The sequence below is a fragment of the Echinops telfairi genome, unplaced genomic scaffold (assembly GCF_000313985.2).
Source record: "Echinops telfairi isolate 266 unplaced genomic scaffold, ASM31398v2 ScPeMD7_7475;HRSCAF=8513, whole genome shotgun sequence".
NCBI classification, from domain to species: domain Eukaryota; kingdom Metazoa; phylum Chordata; class Mammalia; order Afrosoricida; family Tenrecidae; genus Echinops; species Echinops telfairi.
Window position 1 is genome coordinate 15,188,372 of NW_022111379.1, and position 13,308 is coordinate 15,201,679.

Genomic DNA, 13,308 nt, shown 5'->3' on the forward strand with positions numbered 1-13,308 from the left:
GGTATCAGGCATCAAAGACAAAAAAATCAGCATTGTGAATGAGGGGGAGTGCAGAGTGGGGACCCAGGGCCCATCCGGGGGAAATTGGACATCCCCTTGCAGAAGGGCTGCAGGGAGGTGAGCAAATCAGAGTGCAGTGTAGTAACGATGAAATATGCAATTTTCCTCTAGTTCTTAAATGCTTCCTCCACTCCACTACCATGATCTCAATTCTACCTTACATATCCGGCTGGACCGGAGGAGGTGCACTGGCACAGATAGGAACTGGAAATATAGTGAACCCAGGACAGATGAACCCCCCAGGACCAGTGGAGAGAGTGGTGATGGCAGGAGGGTGGAGGGAAGGAGAGGGAGAAAGGGGGAACAGAGGACAATGTCTACATGTGGCCTCCTCCCTGGGGGACGGACAGTGGAGAAGTGGGTGAGGGAGACGTTGGATGGGGTAAGATATAAAACAATTTATAAATTTTGGGGGGGAGGGGGGAAAATGAGATGACATCAAGGGCTCAAGTGGAAAGTGGGTGTTGTAAGAATGATGAATGTACTAATGTGCTGGACAGAAATGACGTATGTACAGATTGATGAGTTGTATGAGCCCCTAATAAAATGATTGTTTAATTTTTTAAAAATGTGATCATTTGAGCTCCCTTTTGATCCAGTGTATACTTGTTAAAATTTTTAATATATTTTTTTAATTTTTAAAAAATTTAAAATATTTTCCTCCTTTTTGGTTGAGGTTTTTCTCTTTTATTCTATCATTGTTTGTTTTTATTTGGATTTTGTATGTTTTTCTGTATGTGAAATCCATGATGGGGAAGTCTATAGAGACTTAAACCTATAGGTACATGATAGGTAAGTCTATAGAGACATCCGTTTACAAGAGGCATGGCAGGGTAGGTTGGAAAGCTAACAATGAGTGTGAGGCAGAAGCAATGCCCTGGAACTGACTGGTGGTGATTCTACAACTCTTTTGACTATGATTGAACTGTATGATAATGTGACTCTAATATATATCAATAAGACTTTTTTAAAAACAAAGCTTTTGTGTAAGCAGACAGCACAGAAAAGAGTGGCATGATTTTTTTAAGTCAAGACTTAAAAATGTTTGAATAAATAATAAATTCTAAGTGTTGATAGAGTATTGTCTCATAGTTCAATTTATAGCATTCTTTATACGTAAAAGAGCCTCATAGATAATGACATCATAATTTTTAAAAATCACTTTACTGGGGCCTCATACAGCTCTTACCACAATCCAGACATCCATCCATTGCGTCAAGCACAATTGTACATTTGTTGCCATCATCTTTTTCTTTCTGCTTGAGTCCTTGGTATCAGCTCATTCCCCCCCCACCCCCATCCCTTCCTCATGAACCCTTGCTAATTTATCATTTTTTTCATGTCTTACACCTACTGCTGTCTCCGCCCACTTTTCTGTTTGTCCCCCTGGGATGGGGTTATATGTAGATCATTGTGATCGGTTCCCCCATTTTCCCCCCAGCTTCCCCTTCCCCTGCTGGTATTGCTACTCTCATTATTGGTCCTGAGGGGTTTAACTGCCCTGGATTCCCTGTGTTGTGAGCTTCTTATCTGTACCAGCATTCGTCCTCTGGTCTAGCCAGATTAGTGAGATAGAATTGGGGTCCTGATAGTGGGGTGGGGAGGGATTTTATAATTGATGAAGTATAATATGAGTGATTTATCTACATGCAAAATATTAAACAGGACTGGTTATTTGGGAGGCATTGGAAGAAAATATTTTTCTTTTAAAAAGAGGAAGTAAAAGGCAAAATGTTAACATCTATTAAATCTGCATAGTAATTGTTAAATTTTCTACAATCTTTGGTATGTTTACATTTTTTATAAACTTATGACTTGAAATACTGCGCAGAAAAAATGGCCCTAGTGGTTCTGAATTGTTTTCTACAAAGAGGGTAGCAGTTTGCTAAATGCCTTGGTTTTTTGGTTTCTCAACAAACTGTTGCACATCACTGATCCGGTGGGCAAAATAGAATAACTTGTATTACCGTCTTGATTTAATTCTAAATACTTGATATTGCAGTTATAAAGAAACATTGTTTTTATGAACTGGTCAGCTATGGGCCTCTATTAGGGCTTTTTATACATGCTGCTTATGTTTATGTAGCACAGTTATCTTTTAAAAACATTTTTCTCTCAGCTCTTTCCATATTTAGTAAATCAGCTATTCGTGTCACGTCAAATTCCTGCCTTCTCGTCAATGCTGATTCATGGTGACCCTACAGAGCGAAGTAGAACTGTCCCTGTGGGTTTCTGAGACTGGCTCTGTACGGCAGTAGAAAGCCCCATCTTTCTCCCTTTTTCCACATAACCCATAGATTATTTTCCCCAGGCATTGTTTCGTCGTTTCAGAGTTATGCTGGGGTTTGTTGTTGATGAGGGATGGAGGTAAGCACAGAGCAGCTAACCCTACTGGAGGGGTCCACGCTCCCCAAACCTTTCATCATGCTACGCTGTGTCTGTGTTTGTGGCGTACACAGTAACTGTGCTTCTGTGCCACTTTGGCTAATGGAACCAGGCTTTCTGATCACGCTGACAGGAGCACGCCCAGAGGGCTTCCGCCGCGCTGACCCGAAGAGTGGTGTATAGTTTGGGTCAAAAATCTTTCCTTTTATCTCCCATGGACCCTCCTAAATAAAATAGTTTTGTATTACCTTTTAAAAAACCAGATAAAGAATTGAGCCTCTAATAAAACGATGGGAATAAAACAAAGTTTACATACAGTAAACTGTAAATACCTTCCATGTGTAAACTTGGGGGAGTATTGAGAAGTGTTTATGTTCAAAGTTTTATAAATTTTTCACTTTCTCTAACCATCTCAAACTTTTGTTGTATACATAGTTGGGGTATTTTTCTTTTTTTTTTTGGCACTTTAGGTAAATGTTTCCCAAGTTTTGTTTGCCGACTTTGCCCTTCCATTCTATTATAAATTGTTAATACTTATTTTAAAATTAAAATCTTTAAACTTTTTTGAGTATTGCTATGGGGTGAAAGGCCAATGTACTGTGTTCCTGTAATACTCCGGTAGCCTGACAACAGATGTTACATATACCAACCTTTTCCCCTTTGTTTGAGACTCCCTTTATTATAGATTCAAGTATATGTGTGTCTTTAGGCTCATCCTATTTCACTTTGTATTGTACATCAGTATCATACCTTGATTATTATAGCTTTACTGTACATCCAGTTTCCCACTAGGGAAAGTGCTAAGCCACATTCCCTCGATTCTGACTTGTGGTGACCCTATAGGACAGGGTAGGACTGCTCCTGTGGGTTCCTGAGCCTATAGCTCCTTTCTGGAGTAGAATCCTTGTCTTTCTCCTGTGGAGCAGACTGCTTCTATTGAACTGCTGACCTGAGGTTAGCAGCCTACATAACCCACTACATCACCAGGGCAGGTACCCCTTACTATTCTACCTTTTCAGAAATTGCCAGTGTTTACTCTTCCAGACAAACTTGAATAATTTGGCCAAGGATTTTTTAAAATCATTTTATTAGGGCCTCATACAACTCTTATCACAATCCATACACACATCAATTGTGTAAAGTGCATTTGTACATTCATTGCCCTCATCATTCTCAAAACATTTTCTCTCCACCAAGGATTTTTTTTTTTATGCCAAGAACTTTTGCTAAATAAAACTCCTCTGGCTATATTGGCAGTATAGTTGTAGATATGCAGAAATAGGCTCCAGTCTGGGAACATGTATGTATTTCTACTATTTGAGCCTTTCTTATGTTCTCAGGAAAGTGTTGCAGTTTTCTCCATATGGCCTGCACATTGCTAGTTTAAACGAATCCCATGTCACTTATGTCTCTCATTTCTGTTTTGAGTGGATTATCCCCCTCCCCAATAGATTTCTAACCTATAGTCAGTAGGTATTTATTTATTTTTAATCATTTTATTGGGGGCTTGTACAACTCTTACTACAATCCATACATCCATCCATTGTGTCAAGCACATTTGAACATTTGTTGCCATCATCATTCTCAAAACATTTGAGCCCTTGGTATCAGCTCTTCATTTTTCCTCTCCCTTCCCTCCCCGTAGGTATTTATTAAGGAGACCAGCGGCACAGTGGTTAAACACTCGCTGCTAACTGGAAGGTCAGCAGTGTGAACCCACGGGCCTCTGGAGGAAAGAGGTGGCAGACAGACTGCGTCTGTCAAGACACCCCGTGGAGGCCGTTCTGCCCTGCCCTGTAAGGTTGCTATGAGCCATGATCCAATCCATGTAACAGTGGGCTTGGGTTTTTGGCGTTAGGAATGTGTCCCTTACCAAAAATTCCTGTCACTATCTACCATTTCCACTAGATGGCGGTCTTGGGCATGTCCATTTGTAATACCGCTGAGTTCTCTGTTCACAAGAAACTGCGTCTTGGCGGGCCACCCAACCCTCCACAGTACAGGCACACAAAGGGCTCTTTTGTCTCCCTCTCCCCGCCCCTTTATTTTAATGAACGAAAACCGAACCTAACATGATGTAACGATAGCGTAAGAAAGTATGCTGGTGCAATGGTTAAAGCATTCGGCCGTCAACCAGAAGGTCAGCGATTTGAATCCAGCAGAGAACAGAGCTGGACATCAGATGACAGCGCAGGGAGCCACAGGGGCAGTTCAGCGCTGCCTATAGGGTTGCTATGAGTTGGAATGAATCCCACCACACTCAGCAACATATGTCTATGCGCTGTTCATCCTAACTCATTACTGGAGGCAGAGAGACGTCTGCGACATGATTTTTCTGGTCCACGTGACGAACACCTGTGGCTTCTTGGCGATTCACATGGTTGAAGGCAGTCTGATCTGCCACGATGCTACCCCCGAAAAGCACGCGTGAATCAGAAGTCACTGGATGAGTTTCTCGTCACTGCGCTTTCTTAAAATGCCTGGGTTTCTTCTAGAGCCGAGAACTGTTTACAGTTAGTAAGAAGAGAAACAGGTTGGTAACTGGACTGTGCTCAGTGAATACAAATCTCATCACCTCCTTAAATGAGCCACTTTTTAACTTAGTTTAGTTTGCTTCAAATATGATGACACGTGGTGGTGGTGGTCATCGTGAGGCGCCTTCTCGTGGGTTGGGATTAGAATGAAACACTGCCTGTTCCTGGGCCATCCTTGCAATTGTGCTTGAGCCGTGATTTAGCTACTGTGTCAATCCTTCTCATGGAGTTTCTTCCTGATTACAAATAGTGAGATCCTCCCTACAACGAGGGGAGAGATTTGGGCTCAGATAATCCGCATAGATCCTCTTCCCAGTAGCCCCAAATGAAAATGAACAGCCAGGCCCTTTGCACAACGATACAGCACCCAGGTGGGCGCCCCTGGCGTACCTTTACTGAAAGGTACATGGATTTTGCTTTTATGATCAGGGCGTAGAGACCCACTGGACTCTCGTGATGACCTGGAGCGTGCCTCCCATGCCCTTGTCTTTCCTGCTTTAGGGGAAGGAGCCCTGGCAGTGTAGCTGGGAACGTGTGGGACTGCTAATCGCAAGGCCCGCCCCTGTTTAGAACTGCCATCTGACTCCCCCACCCCCTCACCCAGAGCAAGAAGAGGAAGAGCAGAGTCACCATCTCCGGGACCCCCACGGGGGCAGTTCTGTCCTAGAGGGTCAGTGTGAGTCAGAAGTGACTCAATGGCAGTGAGTGTGTTTGTTTGTGCTTTGGGTGGATTTTACACAACAAATTAGCTTTCCAATTAAGAGTGCACGCAGAGACTGTTCCACAACTAGTTTTCCAGGAGGGGAAGGGAATGTGGGGAAGCAAGGGGGAACGATCATAAGGATCTACGTGTAACCCCCTCCCTGGGGGATGGAGAACACACAAGTGGGTCAAGGGAGACATCGGACAGGGTAAGACATGACAAAATAATTTTTAAATGATCAAGGATTTGTGAGGGCGGGGGTTGGGGAGGGAAGGGGGGAAATGAGCTGATACCAAGGGCTGAAGTAGAAAGAAAATGTGTTGGGAATGATGAGGGCAATGAATGTACAAATGTGCTTGACACAATGGTTGTATGTATGGATTGTGATAAAAGTTGTACGAGCCCCCAATAAAAGGATCTTAAAACCCCCACACATTAGTTTCAGTCCCACAGTGTGCCGCTGTTCTGCCTCCTCATCTTTGATTTGGGACAAATGTTGCCCTTTGGGTCTCAGACACTGGATGTTTCTACGAGGACATTCTCCGTGGGTGTTCCTGTTTGTGCTAGAACACCCTCTGCTATTCGGCGGAGGAGCCCTGGCCATGTCTGTCCTTAGGTGCCCATGAGTTGGCATCAACTCGAGGCAGTGAGTTTCGGATTGTTCAGTTGAAAGGTAGCCTCTGGGAATATCAGGGCAATGGTGTCAGGGATTCCTGGTCTCTTGCAGATCAGTTAAGTGTGTCTCCTTAATTTGAATTTTGTCCTATATACATTTTTTACCTGTTCTAACCCAGACCTCCTGTTGTGGGCTTGGTCAGCGTGGTTGGTAGCAGTAGCCAGCACCATCTCGTTTTTTCTCCGAGGTTAGAGGAGGCTGTGGCTTATGTGGGCCATTTGCCCTCTGAGCTATTTGCTTCCTGGAGCGTTTTGCTTTTCTTGGGTTTCCTTTTCTCCAGGTGGGCAGAGACTGATAGTTGCTCCTGGGAAAGCTTCTAAGCACACAGAGTTGGGCACAGGTGTCATCTTTATGTGCTCTGCTTCACCACTTGAGTCAGATGTCCCCCTTGGCTGTGCCCGTTGGCCCTCAGATCCCGCGGCTCAGTTCTGAAGTCCAGGTCATTGCCATAACTGTGTCCCCCACCCTTGTGCTCTTTCCTATATGACTGATCATTTGTGTATCCATTGCACCTGTTGGTGGAGACAAGTTGTTTCCATGGTTTTGCTATTGTAAATAAAGCCACGGTGAACATGGGAGTCCAGAGATCCACGTTGCAGCTTTTATTTCTCTAGGTGATGTGTCTAGATGTGGGGTTGCTTGTTCTACGGGGTTTCCATCGCTGGCTGTTGAAGGAAGCCGCACCTCATCTCCCACACTGTACTTGTATAAGTCGGCCATCTCTACCGCAGCCTCTAAGAATCTCCATCTCCTCACAGCCTCACCAGCATTTGTTGTCTTCAGTTTTTTGGATCCATGTCATTAATGCTGAGGAGCCCTGATGACATAGTGGGTTATTACATGTGGAGCTGCTAACTGCACGGTCGGCAGTTCAAAACCACCAGCCATTCTGAGGGAGGAAGATGAGGCTCTCTACTCTAAAGACTGACAGTCTCAGAAATCCACAGGGCAGTTCTCCACCGCCCCGTGCAGCTGCCCTGTTTGGTTTTTGGCTTGGTCATTATTGCTGGATCGAGATGGTCTCTCTGTGTCATTTTGATTTGCATCTGCAGTGGCCGATGATCTTTTCCCGTATTGTCCTTGAGACCAAGTGTATGAAAACGTACTCAGATTCTCACTGCCTTCAAGTCAAATGCTGATTCACAGCGACCCCCTGTGGGTTTCTGAGACCGTAAATGTTCACTGAAGTAGAAAGTCCAGTCTTTCTCCCACAGGGATGTTGGTGCTTTCGAGCTGCCAACCATGCAGATCACAGCCCAGCGCGTCACCACTACACCACCAGGGCTCCTGTGTGAAAACCATCAACCTCAGATGCAAGTAGCTCAAAGTACCTCAAGCAGAATAAAGAGCACACTAAATCGCATCATAGTCAAATTGCTAACAGCTAATGATAACGAAAAAGCAGTCCCCAAAAGGACAAATTATGTTTAGAAAAAGGTAACAGGGAGAGCAGTTTCTCATCAGAAGCTGCATGAACCCAAAGACCACAGAGACACGTTTTTAAAGTGCAGGGAGGCAAGGAGAAATCTGTCCAGTGGGACTTAGTGCCCAGGCAAAGCCGTTTTCTGGAGTGATGACAAAATGCCCTTTCATACAAACAAAAACTTAGAGGTTCTGTTGCCAGAAGACCCACCTTACAAGAAAAGTTCAAATCATTTCTTCAGGCAGAAAGAAAATACTACCCAGGAAAATGTTCTATGATAGCAAGGAAAATGTTCCATTCAAAAAAAAAAGATAAATGGGATTGATAAATATATCAGTAGATAAAAAGCCACATTTTAAAAATTACTTAGAAATACATCTGTATGAGAACATGATGTATGTAGACATACTATAAATCAGAAAAATGACACAGAATAGCAAAGAACTCATGGAAGGTTCTCACACTACACAAAGTGTTACAACATTATTTAAAAGAGGATTTTGATAAGGTAAAGGTGTATATTGGAAAACTCAGACCAACACATTATTTTTAAAAACAGGTAAAGCTATTACAAAGTAACCCAACTTACTGCCATTGAGTATCAATGTTGCCATATCTTCAGTGATCTCATGAAAGTGAGGATCAGGCTATGAGACTGTACATCTTTATAGGAGCAGAAAGCCTCATCTTTCTCCTTCAGAGCAGCTGACCGGCTCAAACTGCTGACCTTGTAGTTCAGCCCATTGTGTAATCCATTACACGGCCAGGGCTCCTTAGGGATAGCTATAAAGGCGCATAATTGAGATGAAACAAAAAAACAAATCCAAAGAAGGCAGAAAAAGGAAAATTAACAAAGAGAAACACGAAAAACAATAGAATGATAGGTTTAAAGCCAACCATATCAGTATCAATACAAACTAAAATTTTCAATTGAAAAACATGCTCAGTTTAGGTTAAAAAGCAATATGCAGGGAGGTGGGAGCAGCGAGGGGGGGGGTGGGAAATGAGCTGATACCAAGGGCTTAAGTGGAGAGCAAATATTTTGAGAATGATGAGGGTAATGAATGTAAAAATGTGCTTGACAAAATTGATGTATGTATGGATTGTGATAACAGTTGTATGAGCCCCCAATGAAATGATAAAAGAAATGAAAAAAATGTTCAACTATAAAAAGTCTTCAAGTATAATGGCAAGTTCAAAGTAAATGATTGTTAAAAGATATACCATTAAAACATTAATCAAAAGAAAACGAGTGCTTATAAATATCAGACAAAATAGGGTCCCCCCCCCTCTTTTACACATTGCTCTTTTTTCTTTTTTAACTATTTATTGTGATATAAGTGGGGGTTTACATTTCAGAGCATCATTTTTGTATTAAACAATGCAAAATAGATTTTAGAAGAAGGGTTATTAGCAGGGACATCTCATAACAATTTTAAAAGGTCAATGAAGGAACATGGAACAAACAGCCAAGTTGCTGGAAATATGCTCTGTTGACTAGTCTCCTAATAGAATACAGTTTTTCTCCCGGTTTCACTTGGACTGGTTATTGATTGGGCCTAATCACTCTAAGGCAAGGACTGACTATTTTGGGGTAACACATCTGGCATCTAATGTGGGGGCCCTGTGATGGTTTTCATGCTTCAGGTTTCCAGTTCTGATGAGAGCAGATACAGAGATAGTGCACCCCACCTTGCATTTAGGAGGTCTTTGGTCCCCGTCCCTCAGCATACCAGTGACAGAGAAAGACTTGGGAGCCTTTGAACTAGAGAAGAACCGGAAGGAGATGCTGGCTAGGTGGGGCACAAATCAGTTCCCTTTACATAATTATCTATGTAAAATCATGTATGTAACTAAGAGCAGAGCTCCTAAATACTCAAGGGAAAAAAACCAATAGATCTCAAAGAAAATGTAATAAATGCACATTTAGAGTTAGAGAGTTGAGGAGATGTCGACATTTCTCTCTCCATCATCGATAAGACAAGTTGAAAAAGAATCAGTAAGGTTACAGGTGACTTGAACAACACTACCAGCTAACTTGACAGGTGGCATTTATAGGATACCTTATCGAACCACGGCAAAATACAGATTGTTCAAGTACATACAGAACATTCACCGGGGTAGACTATAATTTGGGCGGCAAAAGAAGTCTAAATAAATTTAGGAAGTATGTTCTCTGACAACAATGAAATCAACTTGGAAGTTGATAGTGGAAAGATAATTGGGGAATCCCCCAAAACAATACACTTTTAAACAACGTGTGTGCCAAAGAAAAATGGTAACAAATTAGAAATAACTCGAGTGAAAATCACAATATATCAAAATTTGTAGACTGCAGCTCAGGCAGTGCTTGAAGGAAATTTGTAACCATAAACACATATTAGGGGGAAAAGGTAATGTCCTAAATTAATAACTTGACTTTCCAACATAAGAACGAAGTACAAAAGGGAAGGAAATAACACATGGGCTGGAAGGGAAAAAAAAGAGAAAAATCAATCAACCTAAAAGCTGCTTTTTTGAAAACATTAGGAAAGTTGATGAACTTCTAACTAGGTTTATCAGGAAGAGATGAAAAACAACACCGTGTCAGTAGGAGGAATGCAAGGAGCAGTGTTGCGCACGTGTTGTCGCTAACTGCCCCTGAGCTGTCTGTCTTCTTCCTGACCACCGAGCACAAAGACACAGAAAGCTGCCCAGCCCCCGGGCTGTCCCTTGATGAGTTGTGAGTTTAACAGTTAAGATCCAGAGCATTTTCAGTGGCAGACTTTCAAAAGCAGGCCACAGGCCCTTGTGGTCAGTCTTAGTCTGGAAACTCTGCCAAAACCTGTTCAGTACCATAGTAATACAATTATATTTCTATATGCTAGACTAACAACTGAAAATCAAAATGATAAAAACATTAACACAAAAGTCAAAAACCATGAAATACTTCTGACTTGGAGATAAATTTAGCAAAATACATGCCAGACTTGAATTCTAGAAACTCAACTTTATTCTAAGAACAATTAAAGGAAACCTAACTAAATGGCCGGTGCTCTGGTTGGGCTGTGGCTTAGATGTCAGTTCAAACCCACCAGCTGCTCCTGGGAAGAATAGTGAGGGTGTCTGTTCCCATATTTACAGTCTCAGAAACCCCATATAAGGTCGATTTCTGTGAGAAATATACTATGTACCTAGATTGGAGGGCTTTTGTTAAGATGTCAGTTATCCCTAAAGTGATTTACTGATGAAATACAATTCTAATAAATTGGTAGCAATACACTTTTTGAAAAATTTGACAAGCTGTTCCTAAAATTTACATGGACATGCAGCTCACCTAGAATAGTCAAAACAATGTTGATTGAGAAGGATAAAGTGGAGGGATTCCTATTATCGGATTGTAAGACACAGAACAGTGCAACTTTGGTATCAAGTTACATCTATCATGAACTGGACTTCATGGAAATGGAGAGCTTCGTGTCTCAATAGGGAGCAGAGGCGGGTGAGTGGGGCAGATTGCTCACCTTCCATGCGGGACACCCTGGAGCAATTCCTGCCAATGCCTCTCGTGCAGCTACCGCTCGTGGGTCACCGCAGGTTTTCTCGTGGCCGCGATACTGAACGTGTTTCAGCAGAGCTTCCAGACTCAGGCAGACACAGCAGAAAGGCCTGGCGATCCACTTCTGACATCAGCCTGTGAAAACCCTCGGGATCGCAGCAGTCAGATCCCTGTGTACACGTGGTTGCCATGAAGCAGGGGCCAGCTTGATGGGGGCTAACAACAACAACAACAACAGTTCTCCAGAGATACTTGGGAGAAAACAGAAAGGCAGGCAGTAGGCAGCCTACATCTGATCATCAGCTCATACCCAAAGAACTCGCTCAACAATCAAAAGCAAATGACGATGCAGACTACCTAAGAAATCGAATGGGCATTTCACTAAGGAAGATATATAACTGATAAGTATCAAAGCTTCGCATCATTAACTTTTACAAAAACCACACTGCAAAAACAAACACCAAACTCACTGCTACAGAGTCTGTTCGGACTCGGCGATCCTGTAGTCTTGAAGGAAGTGCAGGTTGTGCCACCACCACTCTCTGGTCACACTTGAGTTACAAAGACTGGTGTTGCCAAGTGAGATTGTGGAGCACTCCCTCATGGGAAAGTGAAACAATCCAACTACGTTATACAACACCGGCAGTTTTTTAAAACGTATTTTTATTTAACCATCCAAACCAAACTCAACTGCCATCGAGTGGATGCTATAGGACAGGGTAGAACTGCTTCTGTGAATTTCTGAGATTGTAACTATGTACGGAGGAGAAAGCTCTGTCTTTCCTCCACGGAGCTGTTGGTGGCTGGCTGTTAGCAACCTAACGAGTAACAAAGGGATTCTGGGCTAGATAGTATTTTGCTCTGTTGCTTCTCATCTCCCAACTCAGGGTTTCCTATCTTTTTTTTTTTTAATGCCTCCTCCTTTTTCTCTGCCTGAAAGACCTGACCCCTCAGGGTTTCCTTGTATTTATTTCACATTTCAAAAATAGCTCCAAGCAGGTCATTCTGGTTTAGTGAAGAACAATTTGGCAAGTTCCTTTTAGTTATGTGCATGTAGAATAAGGACCTCATTATCCTAAGAGATGGGCCTTACTAATTACGTTAATTGTTACTATCATAATGTTAATACTCTCAACTTTAATCCATGACTCAGGCGTTGTGTACACGCTCTTTATTGGCGAGGAGGCTGGCCAGTGTGTACAAGAGGGTCTAAGGACCACCGTATGCTATTTTATGTAATCATCATAACCAGCCTATGAAGTAACTGTGAGAGATGAACAGTTTGAGATCCAAAGAGGTTGAGGAAGTGACTCCAGGCCACACAGGTTAGAAGTTGCTGATCTGGAATTTAAATCCATGTCTTTCTGGCTCCAGACATCTACTTCCCATCACACGTGAGGATTGAAGGAGAATGACAAAGGAACGGTAACTCCACCAGCAAAAGGCAGCCCACGGCACTGGGCTGCCCTTGAAAGCATGACAAGATGAGCAAGCCATCCGGTTGCCAAAATGGAAAGGAAGAAGGAGCCCGAGTGGTGCAGTGGTGAAGCACTTCGTCGCGAAACTGAAAGGCAGACTGTTTGAACCCACCAGTGGCTCGGCCGAAGAAGAGACCGGGTGATCTGCTTCCGAAAAGATGAAACAAAAAGCCCAGCCCTCTGCTACTGAGCCGATTCCAACTCCTAGTGACCTCCACAGGGTCTCCAAGAGCAGACAGCTCTTTCTCCTGCAGAGTCCGAGGCTAGAACCGTGGGCCTCCGTTAGCAGCCCAGTGCCTAGCTGCAATACCACCAGGGCTCTCCAAAAGATGACAGGCTAGGGAATCCCATGGAGCAGTTTTATTCTGTCCTATAGATTCACTATCACAGTATCAAAAAAGGAGCCCTGGTGGTGCAGTGGTTACACATTGGCCTGTGATCCACATGGTTGTCAGTTTCAAACCACCAGCAGTTCGGAGGGAGAGAGACTGGGGTTTCTACTCCGGTAAAC